At 41.3% G+C, this 24,138-nt stretch overlaps 1 protein-coding gene across 1 annotated transcript in view; it reads left to right on the top strand.

Annotated features, from left to right (window-relative positions):
* LOC126094274 (uncharacterized) overlaps positions 1-24,138 on the top strand; it is a 285,093-nt gene that overhangs the window by 50,766 nt on the left and 210,189 nt on the right. The window lies entirely within an intron of this gene.

The raw sequence follows: 24,138 nt of genomic DNA, 5'->3' as shown, positions 1-24,138 counted from the left end.
TGTTTAAAAAATTATATCTTTTTTACGCTGTAAACTGCACACTGAAAGACGCATCTTAGATTTCAAAGTGAGAATATGTGAAAACCACAAATGAACTAATCCACTGGCAATCTAACAAAACAATAACTGTCTTCTGCAAGGAGGTACACCTCTATGCAGTTCTGTTTCTTCTACATTACAATAGTCGTTCACTTTGTGACATCACAATATACGAAAGCATGCCTTTCGTCTTCCCTCATTCCAAACGTTTATGGGCTATCAAAGAACATGTAAGTAAGGTTTATGCAAAGGTGAATATTAAAAATGTTGTGCATACGAGTTGAACGCTGAAAATGTACCGAACAAGATGCAGTACCAGTAAGCAAACAAGCATTGGTTTTGGAGTCCCAGCTTCATTTACTATCGATAAAATACAGTAAAGGTGCAATTAAATGGATTACGAAAACATCCTTCTCACGCCATATCCTTCTCTTCTTTGTTATTCAAAATACGTAAACAAACAATCAGCTACGGTAAACAGGCCAAATATGTCGTATTACAAGAGCAAATACGCATTCAAAAACAGAAAGCGATCGAAACTACCCTCCTGACACTATGTCATTCACGTAATCACTGTAATTTTTAATATTTAAAACAATTGTTGCTTACACAGACTCATAATGAACAAGTAGCAATCGTAAACAGTAGTTTTAGGCTATTTAAGATAGCGGCAGACCCGCACACTCTATCTTCAAAACAACGTACAGCGTTAGTGTGTAGTGCCATCTCCCTTCTTTTTTTTTTTTACCTCCATGGCAATCGCTTACCTCTCCAAACCAAAGCAACAATAATGTGCTCCAGTTAGCATATTTTCGTCTTTCGATGCAATACCCGACACCTTTGGTAAACTCCATTTTCAAGGTCTTTAACTCTACTTCAGTTTCGCGAGAATGGTGTTTAAACTGAAATTAAACATTAATGTGATAGTGAGTTATGTGCAAACAGTTTTCCGTTGATGTGGACGGAAAATGTTTAGTGACAGAAGAAAAGATTTTTATCTTACAGCTACACCATTTAAAACTAAGTGAAATGCCGCAGCAGGCGTAAAGCTGAAAACTCAAAATACTGTTGTCGAAGATTAAGCTTGGCTGTAAATCTTGCAGTACATTGTACCAACAACAAACGTGTAGTGACTCGAGACTATTTAATATTTTGATGGAAGTAAATAGCCTGAGAGGTAGTGTTGCGGTCCATCCTCGGACAAAAGTTTTAGTTGACACTGTGACAAAGGATATTGGTTCTAACGATGCCAACATGGCACGAATACGTTTCAGACAATCATTTCGTCTTTCTCCTTCATCAAGAAACTTCCACCTCGAGAGTGACCAACATATAACCCACATTTCCTCCTCTCGAAATAGCAGGCCGCCAGAAGTTCTGCATTAGGAACGTTATGGCCTTTAGCTCCGGGTAATGCCAGAGTCCAATAGCGATCAATCAGGAACCGTGACCGCCTACACGCTTGTAAGATAGTGGTGACCTATGCCTGTCTTGCCGAAAGCCGCCTAGCGCCAAGCTCCTCCAATAGAAGAAAAGAAAACGTTCCCACATTGACATTCAACAGACAAGTATAAAAATAATATTCTTATTGTTCCATTTTCAGAACATCACAGATTTTACTCTCCTCAAAAGCAGAAGATGCTGACACTACTTAGTACCACTTTCGTCTTCTCCTGCAGAAATTCTTTCAAATGGTTCAAATGGCTCTGAGCACTATGGGACTCAACATCTTAGGTCATAAGTCCCCTAGAACTTAGAACTACTTAAACCTAACTAACTTAAGGACATCACACACACCCATGCCCGAGGCAGGATTCGAACCTGCGGCCGTAGCAGTCCCGCGGTTCCGAACTGCAGCGTCAGAACCGCACGGCCACCGCGGCCGGCGCAGAAATTCTTTAAAATTTGTCAACTGTTACAATTTACTGTCATTGAAGGATAACGGAAAAACGTTCGTCTTGTATTCATAACACGTCCACATTCAACTCCTTTATCTATATGCTACGTTCTCCTCTCCTCGTGACGTTAACTTGTTTAAGCAGCGTGGGATTAAGGCTTTCTAATGTGAATGATAAATTTATGTGACAGCTGTGATGGTTCAAAGTATATACAGCACGCCCTTTAACGAAGAGCTCGTAGATTCTGCCGATGTCATACACCTCCTGCCTCCGGGTGTACACGTGTCTTAGCAAGTTGCACAGAATTTTCATGTCGGTGGTAAGTTTTTATATCGATACAGAATTTGGCCGAAATCCTCAGGTGAGAGACAAGATATTTTCTTGCACGAAGGCATAGTATCGCAACGTAATGACAGCTTCCAGCCTACTCAACGGCAGACTTACGTCCACTTCACTATACAGATTTCTAGACACCAACAGATTCCGTTTTAGACGTATCAGTCACATATTGACAAGCACTAGGGGAATTTAACGTGTTTTCACGATTTTATGTGGCTGGGTTCTCGTTTCTCCTGCATTGTCTAATTTCAAGAAGACAGGCTTTTTGTAATACACACCGGAAGTACGTATTCATGAGCAGTGGAGGTCGCTTCAGATTCCGACGTTACTTTTTTTTCGTACTGTGCCCTCATCGGACAGATCAATAAATCCAACGATGGCTTCTTCGCTGTTCCTTTCGAAATTCTTCTTGCTACACACCTGTGTGCTAGATACAAATTTGGATTCAGATCCGTACGTTCTGGGTGTGTAATCTGCAATTTCAGGTTCATTCAAATTTCTTCTTTGATGTTATCCTCTATTCTCTGTACTTTGTATAAAATGACTTCCAAAATCAGCGAATATACTCCTTAAACAGATTCAATTATTTTTTTATATAATTATGTAACAATATAGATTGCAGTGTATTTCAAAGACATTTTAACAAAAGAATAAGAGCGGCAAATAACTTACTATCTAATGAGTATCTCATTATTTATTAATATACACTAGATGTACACTCCTGTAAATGGAAAAAAGAACACATTGACACCGGTGTGTCAGACCCACCATACTTGCTCCGGACACTGCGAGAGGGCTGTACAAGCAATGATCACACGCACGGCACAGCGGACACACCAGGAACCGCGGTGTTGGCCGTCGAATGGCGCTAGCTGCGCAGCATTTGTGCACCGCCGCCGTCAGTGTCAGCCAGTTTGCCGTGGCATACGGAGCTCCATCGCAGTCTTTAACACTGGTAGCATGCCGCGACAGCGTGGACGTGAACCGTATGTGCAGTTGACGGACTTTGAGCGAGGGCGTATAGTGGGCATGCGGGAGGCCGGGTGGACGTACCGCCGAATTGCTCAACACGTGGGGCGTGAGGTCTCCACAGTACATCGATGTTGTCGCCAGTGGTCGGCGGAAGGTGCACGTGCCCGTCGACCTGGGACCGGACCGCAGCGACGCACGGATGCACGCCAAGACCGTAGGATCCTACGCAGTGCCGTAGGGGACCGCACCGCCACTTCCCAGCAAATTAGGGACACTGTTGCTCCTGGGGTATCGGCGAGGACCATTCGCAACCGTCTCCATGAAGCTGGGCTACGGTCCCGCACACCGTTAGGCCGTCTTCCGCTCACGCCCCAACATCGTGCAGCCCGCCTCCAGTGGTGTCGCGACAGGCGTGAATGGAGGGACGAATGGAGACGTGTCGTCTTCAGCGATGAGAGTCGATTCTGCCTTGGTGCCAATGATGGTCGTATGCGTGTTTGGCGCCCTGCAGGTGAGCGCCACAATCAGGACTGCATACGACCGATGCACACAGGGCCAACACCCGGCATCATGGTGTGGGGAGCGATCTCCTACACTGGCCGTACACCACTGGGGATCGTCGAGGGGACACTGAATAGTGCACGGTACATCCAAACCGTCATCGAACCCATCGTTCTACCATTCCTAGACCGGCAAGGGAACTTGCTGTTCCAACAGGACAATGCACGTCCGCATGTATCCCGTGCCACCCAACGTGCTCTAGAAGGTGTAAGTCAACTACCCTGGCCAGCAAGATCTCCGGATCTGTCCCCCATTGAGCATGTTTGGGACTGGATGAAGCGTCGTCTCACGCGGTCTGCACGTCCAGCACGAACGCTGGTCCAACTGAGGCGCCAGGTGGAAATGGCATGGCAAGCCGTTCCACAGGACTACATCCAGCATCTCTACGATCGTCTCCATGGGAGAATAGCAGCCTGCATTGCTGCGAAAGGTGGATATACACTGTACTAGTGCCGACATTGTGCATGCTCTGTTGCCTGTGTCTATATGCCTGTGGTTCTGTCAGTGTGATCATGTGATGTATCTGACCCCAGGAATGTGTCAATAAAGTTTCCCCTTCCTGGGACAATGAATTCACGGTGTTCTTATTTCAATTTCCAGTAGTGTATATTAATGTACAAGTACCACTTACAATAATCAAGAAAGCTAAATACTCTGGGTATGCCTACCATCACTTAAATTGCTCAACCCAGACAAAAACTTCGAAATCGCCGGACATCTGGGTCATATCTTATTATTTTCCCGGGCAGACACATTCTGTAGACACGTTTTTACTCTAAACTCGAAAATTACTTTAAGCAACACCAAATTTTACCAGTTTGTCGGTGGAGGACCCTAACACTCCTTTTGTTAAGCGATATTCCATTCCCCAAACCCCATCTCCCCTCTCCCCCCCCCCCCCCCCCGACCCGCCATTAGCACCCAGCCTTGAGAGACTTCTAGAACCGCCCCTGGCGAGAAGTTCAATTTTGGTGAGAAAATAGGTCAATTGGACTACCTCCACTAACCTAGCACCCTCCGCTCCCATCCTTCCTCTCCTCTCCACCCCCTTCCCACTCCCCTCCCCCATCTCGAAACTGGTGGGAAAAGGACTCAGTCTGTTCTGGGTTGCTGGATAGGATGGATTAACTCTTCATTTTGGAAGCATTTTTTATTTAAAGAATTTGAGTTATCATAGGCAGTAGCTCCAACCAGTATGTCCACCGTGAGGTCTGGAGTCCAACTGAACTAGTTCACAAGACCGCCACCAGAGGGCGCTGTTGTCCATAACCCCTCTCCCCCTCAAATGGTTCAAATGGCTCTGAGCACTATGGAACTTAAATTCTAAGGTCATCAGCCCCCTAGAACTTAGAACTACTTAAACCTAACTAACCTAAGGACATCACACACATCCATGCCCGAGGCAGGATTCGAACCTGCGACCGTAGCGGTCGCGCGGTTCCAGACTGTAGCGCCTTTAACCGCTTGGCCACCCCGGCCGGCCTCTCCCCCTCCTGTGACGTAATTTAAGATGGTGGTCTCGGAAAAATGATGGGAAAAGGACTCAGAATGTGTCTAGCTGCTAGACTGAGAAGACGAACGTAATTGTTTACTGTGTTCACTGGACGAGATGTCTGTGCTGGAGAAGGGGGAATATATTAGCATTTGAGGACTGCGTTGATAGCAAAGATATTTGGTGAAAATGAATAAGCTTCATGAAATAATGAAGATGGGGCTAAGTTACGTTTCACAACTCATGCTGATAAATGCGTGTGCTGTGACTGTAGATCATTCGATTGAAGTCCAGTTAGACAGCCTTCCAAAGCGCAAGGGGCAAGACATTCACTCCAGAGTCCTCACACCCTGCTGGAAGAGAGGTAAGGGGTTGGCTTATGTCACGGCCAGAGAGCGCGCCTGCTTACGGCACGGTCACGCTGTAGGCACTAATGCACTTCCTGTCGCTTTGGAAATACACGCAGCCTTCCTCCTTCCCATCCCCTGCGCACGGATACCATTTGTCATCGAACACAAACAATTAGACATTTTATTCCGAGGAATACCGACACAGTCACACTTGAACAGGAATTTTAAAAGAAAAAGATCGCGACATACTCGTGAAACCGTCCCAGAGACACTTTGCGCGCTTTTGTGGGAAGTACCCTTGTCTTTAGATATGGACTGCTTCAGGAATTACTAAACCCAACTGGATATATCTCTAAATACATCTTCAAAAAAGATCGTTGCACAGTAGTTTGCTTCAAGTTTGCGGCGTATACAGCCACACTCGAACATGGACTCTAGAAAGATCGCTGCACACTTGTAAAACCTCCCTGAGACACTTCCATACACTTTTCCGGGAAACAGATCCCGAAACTGATATCAGCTGCAATATCTGATTTTACACGCCAAAGCTATGATGGAAGTCAAAATAAATATCTCTCTAATACTAAATAGGACGCTCACCACTTTTCGAGTTTTAGCTACGTGTTTGAGAGAGAGAAAACTTTCTAAGTCTTACAGCTGCTGTGGTGTTCATCACTTTTCTCGAACTATGAGTGGGCTTAGCTTCGTATTTGCTACAGCAGCTGCTGGAGTCAGGGACATTATTTTCTCCTCACTTCTCGAATGACGCTCTGGTGTCGAAGCACAAACGGAAAATCAGAACAATTACACAAAACAGAATTCGAAGCACTGTCATACAGACAAGAAAAAAGATAGTTGGAATTTTCAGTATCCTATAGTTACTGGTCTGCAGATGCTCTAAACCCACAGTGGTGGATGAGTGACAGCATCCCACCAGAGGTGGATGCTCTGCTTGGACGTGTCCCTGAACACGCAAACAAAAACACATTACTCTCAGACATTACAGAACTTTCTGTAGATACCCCACCCCATCCTTTTTCGAACCAGTCTGCAGAGGCTCCTATGCCCCACACAAAGGATTTCTTGTGACTGGAGCATTCTGATTGGTTCTTACTGAATTTACCCGCCAAACTGCTGGTGGTGGTGGTGTGGGAGCACTGTCTGCGATTTTCTGCAGATGAGACTTTCAGCGACAAAACTGTTTTGTACAGGTCGAAAATCAGACATATGCACTAACAGTTAGCCCCTGAAAAAGTGCTCTACTGATCATAAAATATGGAAATACATTTCCTCTATTATACTGTTCTGCTGCTGTCGAGGAAAACTTGAATTTTTCAGCTTGAAACCAATCTCCAATTGGGCTATATCACCACATACCATATCGATGTAGTAAACACACAATTCGTATCCTGTACCATACAAAATCACCACCTCTGGACCCTGCACATAGCTATCGACTACCAGACCGTGAAGACAGATAGATCCCCAAAAGAAAAAAAAGAAACATAAGCACATGCACCCTACATATAGTAGCAGCACTAGATATTTCCCCGAGGTCGGTCGGTCTCCAGCGTGGACAACGGTTATTAGTCAACTGTCCCCCCGCACATGCTTGCCTGATGTGCGATCAAAGCGCCCTCAGCAGACCGCGGTCACTCTCTGAACTGGTGTACAAAGGCTGGGTTGGTTCCCCTTGGCACAAAGGTGTTACTTTTCCGGCCCTGACCTGCTAGCTAGCTTGCTTTTACAGCCATCTCCAGATTCTGGGATTACAAGAACATATGTATTTTTACATGGTTTGCCAGAACATCACATCATTTACATGATAGTTCTCGATATCAGTCACATAGCGGTTAGCGATCAATCGCTTGCACAGTATAATTCCGAAGATAAGGATTGGAAATTATTTCTCTAGAAACCCGCAACTTTAGCGAGGTGCTGCAAACCACTGAGTAACAAGAAACTTATCTCGTCTATGAAAACTACAAAACATAGAGGAAACTGGTAGTTCTACTAGCGAATACCAATGTCAGTGATTTAACAGATTCCAAATCATCTTTCAGTAGACGTCTAGAGAACCAGCAAACGTGTCATCCACCCTTCTTTCGCCAGCTAGATGCACACAGCACACACCACAATTGATGTTCTCTCAATTAAATAAAGACAGGAAATATACAGAAGCACTCAACCAGACAATTTACATGGAAGGGAATAACTGTCCAGTGCAGACACATGTCCATATTGAATCTTCACAAATTTGCATGCAGAACACAGTCGATCACGAAGGCTCTTTCATTCACCTCACAGCTATCGCATTTTTCCACGTGAAATTGATACCTTCCCTTACGACAATTCAAAGCCATTTTCTCTGCACCTGCCGGAACACATACTTAATTTATAAGCCCGCTGATCACAGTGAATCTATCACTCATTCCCTACGACTAAGAATAATACTTCGCCAACAACTGAATGCTGGCGATAACAAACAACACTGAGCGAAAATCAGCGATGTACGGATATGTCTCATAATCTTTTCTTGCGAGTGGTACGAGTGAGTCTGAGGAAGAGAGGCTTAATCGTCTTACAAGCAACTAGATATCAAAAACACCATTGCAACGGCGATGTTACTTTATAAACGGTCTTTGTTCCACAGGCGCACACAAGTATTGCTAACGATATCCATGTTAAAAATTACACAGGGTTTACAAATCGAGGTATGGCATTACCTCCGAAAGGAGTGATTTATCACACAAATACTGCGATATTGAATATAGATGGTGACCTCCGGAATGTGTATTAACAGACCGACAGTGCGGGTACACTTCGCTGGCGGTGTAAGCTCGTAATAAAATCACCGAATTTAGAAAGTGTTTCGGCTGAAAACATGGTATGAAGCTCGCATTTGCAACTCCCTCATGCTGCCGCTAGATATTTTTCCAGTATTTGTAACGTATTCTATCTTAATGGCTTGTCAGATGTTCGGCAATATGTCCACTGGGTTATGGGCAATGGTTGATTGAGAATGATCACATACTGTAGATGGTGAGCTATTTGACAAATCACTTTTAAAAAATGCAACGCTAAATTGAGTCATAAGATATTTTCAAAATACACTGGCTCTTCAGATCTATTCTATTTCCGGTAGAAATGCTGTCTGTGACTTGGAATCAAGTCTTTCCATTCAACCATATTCCTGTGTTGGATCCTATGCAGATGTCTTTTAATGATTACAGCCATTAGTGAATCATATTCGTGGCACTCTCATATCTCAAAACGATTTACCCTTTTCGAACCTGTCTGTTACAGTAAAACTTTAATGTAACTTGTAATTGTTCCTCAGTCTCTGTCCCACCATCCCTGCACCTCTGTGCATGTGACCATTCCAGTTTAAATCCGAACCGAGCAGAAGTCGGAGAGTGCTATACCTACTAACCTCTGCAGAAATAAGGTGAGCCGAGTTAAGGCGACAGGAATGTGTTTTGACCACTTGGTGGAAATGGGTACATGTTGTCATAGCTCCACAACCATGTGCAATGAGTAAGGTCAGCGCCAAACGAAGCCTGCTCCTGCAACATGTGGCTGTATTAAAGACAGTAAAAACTGTTATGGGAACTGCGAGAAGGACGAGAATTTTGCTACTGCATTGTAGTGCATCTCCAAACTACATGGACGTAATGCAGTCCGAAGGAGATCTGCATCTCTCAGGGTGCATCCACATCTGTCACTCAAACATTCTCTGTTTCATGTACCACTCAGCAGAGAATAAAAAATAAAAGAACTATAAAAGCTCCGCTAACTTCGTCCGACAGAGAACTCGATATATATATATATATATATATATATATATATATATATATATATATATATATATATATATTATCTCGAAAACAAATACCATACATGTGCTGGCATCAAGTTTATGCGCCAACCTCTATTAAATATACAGGTACTGATCCACTCAGTCGAGACTAATATAATGTGTCATCGCCTGTACTGTAGGAAGAGGACCATATCCCACATACTATACTATCAACTGCAAGAAGTGACTTTTATGTCTAACGAAGGTTCGATATCCTAGGTAATCTACTGCACACTCTCCGCTGAGAATTTTTCGAGATAATTACATAACTACTGTTTAAGAAACTGTGTGGCACCATGATGTGATTATCATGTACATATGAAATGCAGACCATACAAATCCTATAGCGCCAAAAAGATGTAATTAAATGTAGAGACTAGCGCAGCAATATTCCATGGCGTAATCAGCCGTCCTGCAGTGTGATAACAGACACGATAAGCCGCTATATAAAATCAAAATAATCTCTTTGGCATCTTCGTGATGAATTGCATTCCAGATAACTTCTTTCTGAGCCCAGTGACAAGCAATGTTGGCTACTGGGCATACGGTGACGGGCGAGTGGTCGACATGGAGGATGAACGAGCAGGCGGAGGGAAATACGCTCTTCAGCATTCGTCGCAGCATATAGAAGATCATGTTCCTCTTGCAACGCCGCTTTAGCAATCAGCTGATGAACACACGCCTTTCCGGCTTTGAAAATACTGAAAAATACTAAGTAAAGCTATAAAGAAATCTGGAAGTTTGTATTTAATCTGAAAAATAAATAACTGTAGTAAAACAATCAAAACTATCTGCGAAGGAATAAGGAATGAGGTAGGTGCTGCCTACTCAAATAGGATCCAAGACATTTTTACAGACATCGAAAATAATGTTGTAAGCAATTTAGATTAGATTAGATTCAGTTTTCGTTCCGTAGACCCAAAAAATGAGATAATTCTCGTGGGTGTGGAACATGTCATAAAGTATAACATAACACATATGAATATAATACTTATTACTCTGATCATTTGTCAGGAGATTGTCGAAAAATGTGAATACAATGCGGTAAACTGGAATAGCTTATATATACAGAATTAACATACTGTCAGAATGAAACATTGTCATGCACTATTAATAAATTTAACATTCACAAAATACCTAATCTTGACTCTGAGACCAAGTGCTGTCAAAACTGAAATCTAACAGACATTTGTCTTAAGGTAACTTAACAGTCTATTAAGATATGCGTCTATAGAGCAGAAGCAGTTGCCTATCAAAGTGTCTTTCAAACCGTGTTTAAACAGTGCTTTATCTGAAACCAAGTTTTTAATGGTTGCTAGCAATTAATTGAAAATGTGTGTTCGTGAATACTGGACCCCTTTTTGGACCAAGGTCTTTATGTAGGTTGTTTTTATTCCTAGTACTGATACTACGTATTGAGCTATTGTTTCGAAATAGAGATGTATTACTTGCAACAAATTTCATTAAGGAATAAATCTACTGAAAAGCAGTGGCTAAGACACAAAGTTCCTTGGACAGGTTTCTACATGATGTTCTTGAATTTATATCACAAATGATTCTTGTCACACGTTTTTGCACCCTAAAAACTTTTTCTCGGTTTGATGAGTTGCCCCAGAATATGATCCAATATGACATAAGAGAATGAAAGTAAGCAAAATATGCAACCTTTTTTTATATTTGTCTCCTACATTCGACATCATTCTCACTGCAAATATAGACTTGTTTAGGCGCTTAAGCAATACTTTGGTATGCCCTTCCCAACTGAATTTATTATCGAGTTGTAATCCCAGAAATTTAACACTGTCAACCTCTCCGATCTGCATGTCTTTATATGTTATACACATGCTAGAAGGAAATCTCTTACACGTTCTGAACTGCATATAGTAGATCTTCTCAAAGTTTAATGACAGTGAATTAGCTTAAAATCACTTATTAATGTCAGTGAAAATTTGATTAGCAGCTATTTCTATACACTTACTTGAATTGCTGCTTATTGCAATGTTTGTATCATCTGCAAACAAAACAAATTTAGCATCTGATAATGTAACAGATGAGAGGTCATTAATGTACACAAGAAGCAGCACTGGACTCAAGATGGAACCTTGAGGAACACAACATGTAATTAATTCCCAGTCAGATGAAGACTGACTGATTACTGCACACCCTTTGTTTCCTTTTTGATAGATAAGACTCAAAATATTTCGCAGCATTGCCAGTGACACCATAATATTCTAATTTACTTAAGAAAATGCTGTGGTTCACCCAGTCAAAGGCTTTTGACAGGCCACAGAAAATGCCAGTAGCCTCTGATTTATTATCTATTGAATTAAGCAGATTCCCACAGTAAGTGTAAATAGCTTTCTCTATATCAGGACCCTTAAGAAACCCAAACTGTGACTTAGACAATGTATTATTTGCAGTCAGATGCTTAAGGAGACGTTTGAACACAACCTTTTCAAACATTTTTGGGAAAGGCAGCAAAAGTGAAAGTGGTCGATAGTTTGATGGTATCTCTTTATCCTCCTCCTTGTAAAGAGGCTTAACTTCAGTATATTTTAGCCAGTCTGGAAATGTTCCACTGATGAGAGATTGATTACACAAATAACTTAAGATAGAACTCAACTCTCATTAGCACTCTTTGATTAACTTCGTTGATATAAAAGACAGCAGCAGAAATCTTTAATGAGACCTTTTTAAAGTCACTGAGAAAGTAGGGCCCAATGATATAGAAATACTGAAAGAACATTTCCTTGATTGGTTGAAAGGATGTGTACTAAAAAACCAATTTGGATATTGAAAACGTGTTTCTACAACCGTATCCATATTTTCATTCACATATGGTGTTCTGAAATGCCTGTACAAAAAGACACTGACGGTTATCATACACTGTAGTGACAGAAGTCATGGGATAGCGATATGCACATATACAGCTGGCGGTAGTATCGCTTACACAAGGTATGGAAGGGCATTGCATTTACGCAGATGTCATTTGTACTCAGGTTATTTATGTGAAACGGTTTCCGATGTGATTATGGCCTTACAATGGGAATTAACAGACTTTGAAACTGGAATAGTTGGAGCTACACACATGGGACGTTCCATTTCGGAAGTAAGTAGGAATTATGTATTACGAGATCTACGGTGTCAAGACTGTGCCAAGAATAAAAAATTTCAGGCATTACCTGTCACCACGGACAACGCATTGGCCGACGACCTTCACTTAACGAAAGAGAGCAGTGGTGTTTGCTTAGAATTGTCAGTGCTAATAGACAAACAACACTGCGTGAAATAACCGCAGAAATCAGTGTGGGTAGTACGACGAACGTATCCGTTAGGATAGTGCAGCGGAAGTTGGCGTTAATGGGCTACAGTAGCAGAAGGTCGATGCCAGTGCCTTTGCGAACATCATATCACCTGCAGCGCCTCTCCTGGCCTCGTGACCATATCCGTTGGACCATAGACGATTGGAAAACCGTGGCCTAGTCAGATGAGTTCAAATTTTAGTTGGTCAGATCTGAAGGTAAGTTTAATGTGTGGCCTGGACCATATGAATCTAGAAGCCCAAGTTGTCAACAACGCACTGTGCAAGCTGATGGTGACTCCATAATGGTGTGGGCCCTAATGTTGTGGGCTGTGTTTACGTGGAATGGACTGGGTCCTCTGGTCCAACAGAACCGATCATTGACTGTAAATGACTATGTTTAGCTACTTGGAGACCATTTGCAACCATTCATGGACTTCATGTTCACTAACAACGATGGAATTTGTATGAATGACAATGCACCATGTTACCGGGCCACAATTGTTCCCGATTTGTTTGAAGAACATTCTGGACAATTCGAGCGAATGATCTGGCTGCCCAGATCGCCCGACATGAGTCCCATCGAACATTCATGGAACATAATCGAGAGGTCAGTTTGTTCACAAAATAGTGCACTGGCAGCACTTTTGCAATTATGGACGCTATAGAGAGAGCTTTATGCACGGGACTTCTAACGACTTGTTGAATCCACGCCACGCCATGTTCCCTCACTACACTGTACAAAAGGAGGTCCGACACGATAGTAGGAGATATCCCATAACTTTTGCCATCTCAGTGTATTCTGTGAAGTTTCCAAAGTTTTCTACCGTGTCAATTCTAGTACATTTTTTGAGAAAATAAGTTACTATGGCAATAGAGGACAAGCTGGTAACACGTTAGAATTAATAACTTGCATAAGAAAGTTGTTTTAGAACCAAGCAACAAACGGGCAGGTGGTGTAAAGTCTAATAAGGGAACATTATGTAAAGTAGCCCCTATAGCTATCTATGCTCGATCACCTACCATTTCTCATGTACATTGACGATCTTTCTTTGTCATCTAACAAGCCAGGTACCTTGTCAATACTGACAGGTGATACGAGCATTGTGAGTGCCAACAAAATATCTGGCACTCTCTGTCAACATGCTTGATATTCTGAAATAGCAATAAGTGTCAGAAAAACAACTTCATCCAGTTCCCACAGGAGATTGTTATTTCACACGAAGGTCAACAGAGACAGCGAGTACATTGTTCAGAATTTTACGTGTCCAAATAGGTAGTCCGGGGGTATCACATCTTCCAAATCTTGAAAAGTCTGCCCTCAGCAAAATTTCCCATCAGGATAATTTCCAATATTGTCGATATCAATATCTCAAAGTCTACCTATTTTGGTTATTTCCACCCGCATATGTATCACTTAATCGCCTTCTGGGCCAATTTACTGGTATGAAGAAAAGTATTTACCATATAGAAAAAGTTCTTCATAGTTGTGTATGGTATATCTCCAAGAACTCTTGCCATCGTCTTTTTAAATAAGAGGGGATACTGATCGCAAAATCACATTATATTTATACAAGTATTGCCTTTCGTAACTGACAATCCTTCACACTACGAACGATGCGTACCACAGTGCTATTGCAAGAAAGAAATGCGACCTACACAGTGACGTGTCTCCAGGCCAGAAAGGCGTAAAATACTGGAGCACCAAAAACTTTAACTCGCTTCCAAGCGATTTTATGTACAAAAGAGATAATAAATTGCATAAATGTTAAAAGATATTTTGCTTGAAAAAGCTTTTTATTCTCTACGCTAATTCTGAACAAAGGCAGATAGACCACTTCCTTCATATCTCTGCTGCTCCTGTGATAACAGAAAGAGTTGCATCAAACGTTTTGTTTGTACTCTACAGCACACAATACTATTCTTTCTTATTAGATAAATCAAAGTCAGTCTATATGTGATTTCTTAATTACGTTCTATAACTCATAATTAGGTCCCATTTCATTTTTATAAATGATTTGTACGCACATCAGTGAAATGTAAATGATATGCATTTAAATTAGTCTTATGTAAATGACGCGCGTGTAATAAAATAAATATTTTGACTCGCTCCATACCCTTGCGAGTAAACGTGGTAATGAATCTATGAAATATGCATCTCAAATAAAGTAAATAGAAAGCATCTCTCACGCTAGTGCATAGCACTGGCAAGCTATAAACGGCAGACAACGGCGGATATGTAACAGTACTCAAATGTTGAACGAACAACTTACAACCCTCCTACCTTTCCGGCTAATTAGGCTTTTCTCTATGAAGTTATAACCGAATCGCCACTGCTCAGTACTTTAGTAATGACGATTAGAAACAAAGTCCTGTTAACTTTATATATCTTTATTATGTAAACTAGTTTTTAATTAACAGTAGTTAGTGGAAAATTTGGAAAAGAGGTTTTCAAAGTAAGTCATTAATGAAAATAACCAACAGTCACCAGCTCCTCACCGGAACAAGAATAATTAAATTGGAACTGAACTTTATACTCGTAAGCAATCTTACGTAAGAGTAGTTATTGGCGTCATGACGTAGGGACATTACGTAACGCACACTTGCAAGTACTTCACACCACACATGTCACAGCAGTCAAATAATAATCAAATAGCAAACACATACAACATATTCTATTAATTTTCAAAGATCAGTTAAAGTAAGATTGTTTACTGGCTGTGAACAGACACTTTTTGTTACGTGACTCACCGTAATACTGACTGTCGTAACTGTAGCAAGCAGAAAGATTGTTCGAATTTACTCATTGGTAAGGACAGTCATTTACCTAGCAGTTACTCTGAAACTTCTTTGTAATACAAGTTGTAAATTATGCTACAGGCTATAAAATAAAACTGTGACTGTCGTAATTGTAGCAAGCAGAAAAATTGTTTGAATTTGCTCATTGGTAAGGACTGTCATTTACCTAGCAGTTACTCTGATATTTCTTTGTTATAAAAGTTATAAATTATGTTACAAGCTATAAATTAGAACTGTGCTTTGACAGTGAAATTCAGTGTCCAAGTTACGTAAAGTTTCACTACCAATTTTTTTTATTATGAAAGTACTCTAATTTTAGCAAATGAATTAATACTAGGTTTTGCATCATTCTATTTCTGACATTATTCATACTACAGCCAAATATTTCATTATTACGCAATTGTCCAAAAGTTGTAAAAATTATATTTTGATAATCTGATAAATTAATGTTCATTTTCAGTTCCTTTTCTGATTCTCTCGGTTCATACAAAGGGATAGGATGTATACTACTTGGATGATGGCTTAGGAAAATTATTTACTTGACAATATGCACGAAAACAATGTTATTTAAGCAATAAAATTCCAACTACACTGGTCCACCTATTGCATTTCTAGTTATAAAAAGTCTAGATCTTACTTCACTTGACGATGCGGTTGGTTTGTCGAGTGGCTTCGTTTAGCGGTAAAATAGGGTACAGGTTGATCTTCTTGCCATACCGTAGTCAATAACAAGGGCCCACAGTATTCTTGATGTTATGTGAATAACTCTTGCTGCCTTTATACTGTGTCCAATAAATGACATAGCTTGCCCATATTAAACATCCGCCAAAACAACCATTTCAGTTCTCGCACCTCGGAAACAGACTTTTTATCTCTGCGCTTTTGCATAGCCACACCGGCGAATACGCTCAACCGACACCAATCGTCTCCTCGCGACTCCCAACTGCTACTTTTTTGGGATGCTCGCACGCCCAGCGATAATGCATTTACAATTTATTACACTGTTTGACAATATTTTTTCCCTGACTACGCCAGCGTGTCTACTTACAAAATGTTAACATTCCATGCGTATTCAATTTCTTAAATAACAAATAGTATTTTTAACTTGACAACATGTTTACAAGAATAATATTCGGCACAACTAATGAAACAAACTTCGTGACACACGTAGAAAATGTATGATCATCCACAGAATTGTGGTGTTATAAACTGAGACGGGATTATTGCACCAAAAATATGCCAGAAAGGTAAGATTTCTCCACTCGTACCTTACTTCACGTTTCGTGATCACTGAAGCATTTCTTACTCATTCGATTCTCGTCGGCCTACGTGTTTCATACAGCAACGTTAATCCCACAAGGCGTTGCAATTTCACGGTGCGAAAAACAGCATTCGCGAACGCCGACCATTCTTTACCTACGGAATTTTGCAGAAACTCATTTTCTTTTGGACAAAAACCTGACAGTATCACCAACTGTTTGCAGATATTGTGTCTGTTCATTTATCCACAAATTGAGGAAGAGTATTACCAACTTGTCTTTCAACAGAATTTTGCATAATCGCTTGTAAATACTTGGACAGTTTCTCTAACGAGTCGTAAGAGCTTCTCTAACGAGTCATATGAACGACCATATGCCACACAGTCGACGTATTTTCCTGGATCCTCATGGAGGACACCATTTATTCTGTAATATTGCGTGATTTATACCATTTATGTGAAAGGATAGCATGAGCTGCTTCTACTGTAACATTTGACGTGATTCATTGAAAGTGAATAGAAGCAAAACACTAGACAAATTTACTATATTCTGTTAATGCCTACTTTAAAATAAACAGTCTCCTTGTATAATGTGAGAAGGTACAATTGCAGCAAAAATCGTTCTTTCGCGGATCTAAACGTAGCCAAATGTGGCATCGTTCTCTACTTGAATTTGGTCACTTGCCAAACAGCCGCCTAAAGTGGAGTGCCCTATTTTATAAGCTTAGAGAGCAATCACAAGAAATACCTCCAAAGACGGGTGCGACGTCTTCCTATTAACGTAAATGGGAAATTTTATTACCGGAATAAGAGAATAATTTATGGTGATGGAAAATATGACCGACCGCGCTTTCAAAATGGTAAAATATTTTAATGCGACGGTATGTAAATTACAGAAAGTGAGGCACGACATGGTGGTAAGAGGAATTCAAAATCTGTTCCAGAGGGTAAAAAAGGGGCGAGGGTGGGTCATATTTTAGATATATGTTAACGATCTGAACATTTGTGCCATTAGGCATCTGTTTCTCGAACATTGTGAACTATACAACGGAGTACCAATTCTGTGGAAGGTTCATTGCTTTTGTCACATCGGCATGAACTTTAAAAGCAATAAAGAAACTCTCACGTATTATTCTGCATATGAGACTACGTTTGAAAAGATATCAGAATGCAAAACACACCAAACGTAAACAAGACATATTGACAAATATTACCCTCCCCCCCAAAAATAAAAATAAAAAAATAAAAATAAAAAACGCGAATTCTAATTATTACTGGCTTATTTAGATGAGATGTGGATTCACATACATCACTTGTTAATACGTGCTGAAAAGGGACACAACGCAGAGTTGCTACCAAACAAATGGCTTCGTGTAAGAGTTCTTCATGAGTGCTCGGTCCAATGCTGATGTCAGATTGTGAAAGTAAAATCTTATGTAGGAATCGGAATATCGGTTTATTAAGTCGCAGGAAGGATTAGCATCCTATCAACGACAAAGGTCGGAAATATGGGAGACATTAATCGATCTCAACCATCTCCAATAAACTATACCGATCTTAAGTGTTTTAGGAAAACCACTATGGAAAGCCTAAACCTTGGGGTCTAGAGGGATATTTCAACCCGCCCTTTCCGAATACGAATCCAATGCCCTAACCACTGCGACCAGTTAATCAAAACCTTTTACGTCATGGATAATAAGAGGTGGTTCTGACTTTCAGTAAATATTAGTTTTTTAGTCTTAAAATCTAAAACCAAAACCAAAATCTAAATCTTGAATCACGCGAAAAGAGGTGATGGAATAAATATAAATAAAATGACTGGTATGAAAAGAGACGGTTAATTTCATGCAGTTTTGCGCTGTAGCTCAAAGTGTCTGTTCTGTTGTATCAGAACCAACTTTTATTGCGTGAAACTTCAGACTGTGATGAACAAACAGCCTACGGGTCTGAATATCGAGTACTTGCAGTCAATTTTAAAACTCAACACACACACTAAAACTTGTTTGTCAAATTCGCTTTTATGTATCCACAGATTTGTTAAACAAGCCCAATCCAGCAACTTTGTCAGTTTAGCCTCACTTTTGAAGCAGACGCTGTTCGTGTATGTTGTATTTAGACTCTAGTGTGAATAGTTACAAATACAGGTAAAGCATTTGTAATACTGACTCTGCCACTGCGTTTAAACATCAACAAGAAGATGAAGAAAAAGGAGAAGAAGAAGAAGAAGAAGAAGAAAACAAGAAGCTGCTCCAGTTGATGTTTTAAAATGAGAGAAATATACACATGAAAACTTGTTAAAGGAAATGTTACACTCGAAACCTAATGATTACTACACTAACTTCTCCCGAATGGACAGTGAAACTTTTAATAACTTGGAACGAGTTGCTTTGCCGACACCTTGGAAAAGAAGAAACAATTATTCAAAAATTTATTCTCTTCTACCTGTTGCTCTATTGACTGTTCATCAAAAACAAACAACGTGGGAACATACAGCCTACATCGTCCGTGGAAGAACCGGAGAACTTCGACTTTTTTTTATTTTATTGGTCTCCGGACTGTATGTAGTGCGTAGAATATTGACTTTATTTCTTCCCTCTGTCTGAGTGATACTCTACGACAAAAGAAAAAAATGGCGCACCACGCTGCAGTTATCAGAGTGAGGCGGAAATCGGTAGATGTGACGCATGATGCATATTTAGACATAAACAAATGATTATAATTTCAGAAAAAGTGCATAATTTACTTAAGAGAAAGAGCTTCAGACATTAAGCAAGTCGATAACGCATTGGTCCTCCTCTGGTCATTTTGCATCAGTTATTCGGCTTGGCAGCCATTGATAGAGTTACTGGATGTCCTACTAAGGGGTAACGTGCCAAATTATATATTCAATAGCCCGAGCTGGTGGGAGGGCGCTGCCCATAGGGCCCCAGACATTCTGAATTGGGGACAAATCTGGTGACCTTGCTGGCCAAAGTAGAGTTTGGCAAGCAGGAAGACAAGCAGTAGCCATGTGCGGGCCAGCGTTATCTTGCTGAAATGTAAGCCCCAGATGGGGCTTCGACTTCGATTTCCATGACCATGTAGGGCAAAAAAATGGGAATAGGATATCGTCGTCGTACCGTTGTTCTGTAAGGGTGCCGCGGATAACAACCCAAGAGGAGCTGCTACGAAAAGAAATGGCAGCCTTGACCATCACTCCTTGTTTTTGTATTTCCATTCTTTCAGCAGGAGGTCTCTGGGACGACGGCCGTTTACAATCATGACAAAAAATGAAAACATCTACAGCCGTCCTTATCATTTTATTTTATTTTGTCGCTACCAGTTTCAACACTTCATTGCTTCATCTTCAGTCTGTTTTGATGCCAGAGAGGTTGATACGATCCCCATGCATAACCCATCAGTTGCCAGCATTACTGGATTTGCGAATAATGTGTCAGCACTCCAAACATCAACTGCCAGTTCATAAAACCCAATAATCACAGTTTTAAATAACACATGGAATCAAAAGTTATAACGTGAATTTTAAAATAAATTTTTGGTACCAGTATATCGAAATTTTTGTTCGACCAGTCGTCGTCATCGACGTTTAATATAGCATATTAGATTATCGATATTTTATTTTTCTATGTCCCATCCCTTCTACTGACAGAAATGTTGTAGGTGCGAACTACTTGCGGCTGTGATGGGGAAAGATCAAGGCCACACAGTACCTGGAGCACAAGCTGCACGGTTGCCAACCTAGGGAGGAAAGAAAATCAGTATCATTCCTTTATTGTCGCTCCTCGTTGCCGTTTAAGGTAGGGCCATCTTGGCTCTCCTGACCCTGGACAAGTGTGTTAAGATGGCGGTGTGCTGCACAGGGGTGAAACTCATATGGGGACGTTTGGTGACATGACCTTGTTTCTCTGCCAGGCCCCTGCAAGTTTATCAGTCGATCATCTCGCTGTCTTATTGTCTGAATTTTAGTTAACAGAATCAGTTAACAGAAGTTGGTTAATTGATCTCATCACACTGTGCTTCTGATCACGAGTTCTCATGTGTATTGCCCTCTTTCAGTTGCATTGTAAATCTATTTTTCATACTCTGTGTTCTGCCCAGATCCATAATACTGGGTGGGGTAAATGACTCCATATTTGTTTTTGTTTCAATTAAATGTAAGCTCCTTTCGTTGCATGGTGTTCTGTGGACTTAGGTGTGTGTGTCCAAAACTTTCGCCGGCCGATGTGGCCGTGCGGTTCTAGGCGCTTCAGTTTGGAACAGCGTGTCCGCTACGGTCGCAGGTTTGAATCCTGCCTCGGGCATGGATGTGTGTGATGTCCTTAGGTTAGTTAGGTTTAAGTAGTTCTAAGTTCTAGGGGACTGATGACCACAGATGTTAAGTCCCATAGTGCTCAGAGCCATTTGAACCATTTTTTAACAAAAAATTTCTGTGAACTGACCAATTTAAATCAGTTGTAAGTATATTGCTCATTTTCTATTTTATTTTTGCTTACGTCCTTTTTCCGCACTTTTTCACATTTGATGGAGAACTCCATGTTAGCAGGTTTTCACATTATAGGTATTTAACTTTGTTACATCTTTTCACAGAATGAGTATGTACTTCTGCTTTCAGTGGTATTGCTTCTTGCCACTAAGTGCTATGTATTTTTCACAGTGGCTGGCAGAGTCTGGATATAGATGTGGATGAGTATGCTTTGTAAATTGGTGACTAGAGCATTCTTTCTTGCAAATGCTAAAAATGCAACAGGTACCACAAACACTACACTTAATCAGAAGTCATTGATACTTTTGATAGCTTCCATTAAATGCAAGAGTACAAAAAACAGACGTGAGCAGAAGTAACGTAGAATACGAGCAATATACTTGCAATGCAATTAAATCGAGCAGTTCACGCATGGATTCATAAGCAGTGACAAACAGACATGAATCCACAGAATACAATGCAACGAAGGCAGCTTCTGTTTCATGTGAAACAAAAACAAATATGGAATCATTTATCCCATCCAATACTACCTATGAAGCAAAAGTTAACCAGAACACTAGGAACATATTTACAGTAGAATTCAAAGAGTGCAATACACACAATAATGTCATAATGAGGAACATAATTTCCACTTGATATCAGCTATACAATCGAAACTGCAACATTGGGTTTTCAAAATAAAAACTCTTTACCACCAGGCCCACCCTTAAGCATAAATGAAAAATTTTTCATGTAGTACTCATATTTCGCAAGGCAAGAATGCAGACTATCAGGCCATATTGTTCGGAATTTGAAGTTCACTGTCAGGTCACTCAGAGCAGTACTGTCAGTATCTGTTTCATGCAGAATAACGTGGCCAACAACTGCGCAGTTGGCAGGGCAGGCGCCGGGAGAGCAGTAGTGGTGGGGGTTACAGGCAGTCACTGTTATGGAAATGCGAGCACTGGAGGGGAAGTACGATTCTAAACTCAAGCCTAGGCTCCTCATTTTTTTATGAATATTAAGCGGAGTCCTTCACACCCACAGTTGAATTGTGACCATCCAAAAGGTATACTGCCGGCCACTGTGGCCCAGCGGTTCTAGGCGCTTCAGTCTGGAACCGCACTGCTGCTACGGTCGCAGGTTCGAATCCTGCCTCGTGCATGGATGTGTGTGATGTCCTTAGGTTAGCTAGGTTTAAGTAGTTCTAAGTTCTAGGGGACTGATGACCTCCGATGATAAGTCCCATAGTGCTTAGAGCCATTTGAACCATTTTGAAAAAAAAAAATATACTGTCACTTTTGCTTTGGTTATTACCAAAAACTAATTCCGCCGAAAATGCAACAGAAGGAGCGATTTAATTTCGCCTGGCTTGTTAACCATTTCTAGCTTTCACCACCTATCGATTGCCCTTAAAATTACATTCTTTCATAGACAAAGTCTGTAGTTAGTGGAATAACACGGTAGATATTGAAATTTTGCTTAAAGCCATATGACAAAATACTCTCTTCTTCGTACGCTGCTGTTTGCCAAAATCTCATTTCGATAACTCAAATCGTTTATGAAATATGAGGAATGTTGTAGATATTTCGTTCTGGCTTTATAGCAGGTATACGCGACCGCCAATGAGTGTACTACATAAATTTTCTCGAGATTGGCGACAGATAGTGGCCTCCATCCTAGGTCTAAAGAAACATATTACACTACTGGCCATTAAAATTGCTTCACCATGAAGATGACGTGCTACAGACGCGAAATTTAATCGACAGGAAGAAGATGCTATGATATGCAAATGATTAGCTTTCCAGAGCATTCTCATACGGTTGGCCCCTGTGGCGACACCTACAACGTGCTGACATGAGGAAAATTTCCAACCGATTTCTCATACACAAACAGCAGTTGACCGGCGTTGTCTGGTAAAACGTTGTTGTGATGCCCCGTGTAAGGAGGAGAAATACGTACCATCACGTTTCCGACTTTGATAAAGGTCGGATTGTAGCCTATCGCGATTGCGGTTTATCGTATCGCGACATTGCTGCTCGCGTTGGTCGAGATCCAGTGACTTAGCAGAATATGGAATCAGTGGGTTCAGGAGGGTAATACGGAATGCCATGCTGGATCCCAACGGCCTCGTTTCACTAGCAGTCGAGATGACAGGCATCTTATCCGCATGGCTGTAACGGATCGTGCAGCGACGTCTCGATCCCTGAGTCAACTGATAGGGACGTCTGCAATACAACAACCATCTGCACGAACAGTTCGACGACGTCTGCAGCAGCATGGACTATCAGCTCGGAGACCATAGTTGCGGTTACCCTTGACGCTGCATCACAGACAGGAGCGCCTGCGATGGTGTACTCAACGACGAACCTGGGTGCACGAATGGAAAAACGTCATTTTTTCGGATGAATCCAGGTTCTGTATGCAGCATCACGATGGTCGCATCCGTGTTTGGCAACATCGCGGTGAACGCACATTGGAAGCGTGTATTCGTCATCGCCATACTGGCGTATCACCCAGCGTGATGGTGTGGGGTGCCATTGGTTACACGTCTCGGTCACCTCTTGTTCGCATTGACGGCACTTTGAACAGTGGACGCTACATTTCAGATGTGTTACGACCCGTGGCTCTACCCTTCATTCGATTCCTGCGAAACCCTACTTTTTAGCAGGATAATGCACGACTGCATGTTGCAGGTCCTGTACGGGCCATTCTGGATACAGAAAATGTTCGACTGCTGCCCTGGCCACCACATTCCCCAGATCTCTCACCAACTGAGAACGTCTGGTCAATGGTGGCCGAGCAACT

Source organism: Schistocerca cancellata, chromosome 1, assembly GCF_023864275.1.
Source record: "Schistocerca cancellata isolate TAMUIC-IGC-003103 chromosome 1, iqSchCanc2.1, whole genome shotgun sequence".
In the NCBI taxonomy this organism is placed as follows: domain Eukaryota; kingdom Metazoa; phylum Arthropoda; class Insecta; order Orthoptera; family Acrididae; genus Schistocerca; species Schistocerca cancellata.
The sequence above is the reverse complement of the archived record's forward strand: the minus strand, read 5'-3'. Positions and strand labels throughout refer to the sequence as shown.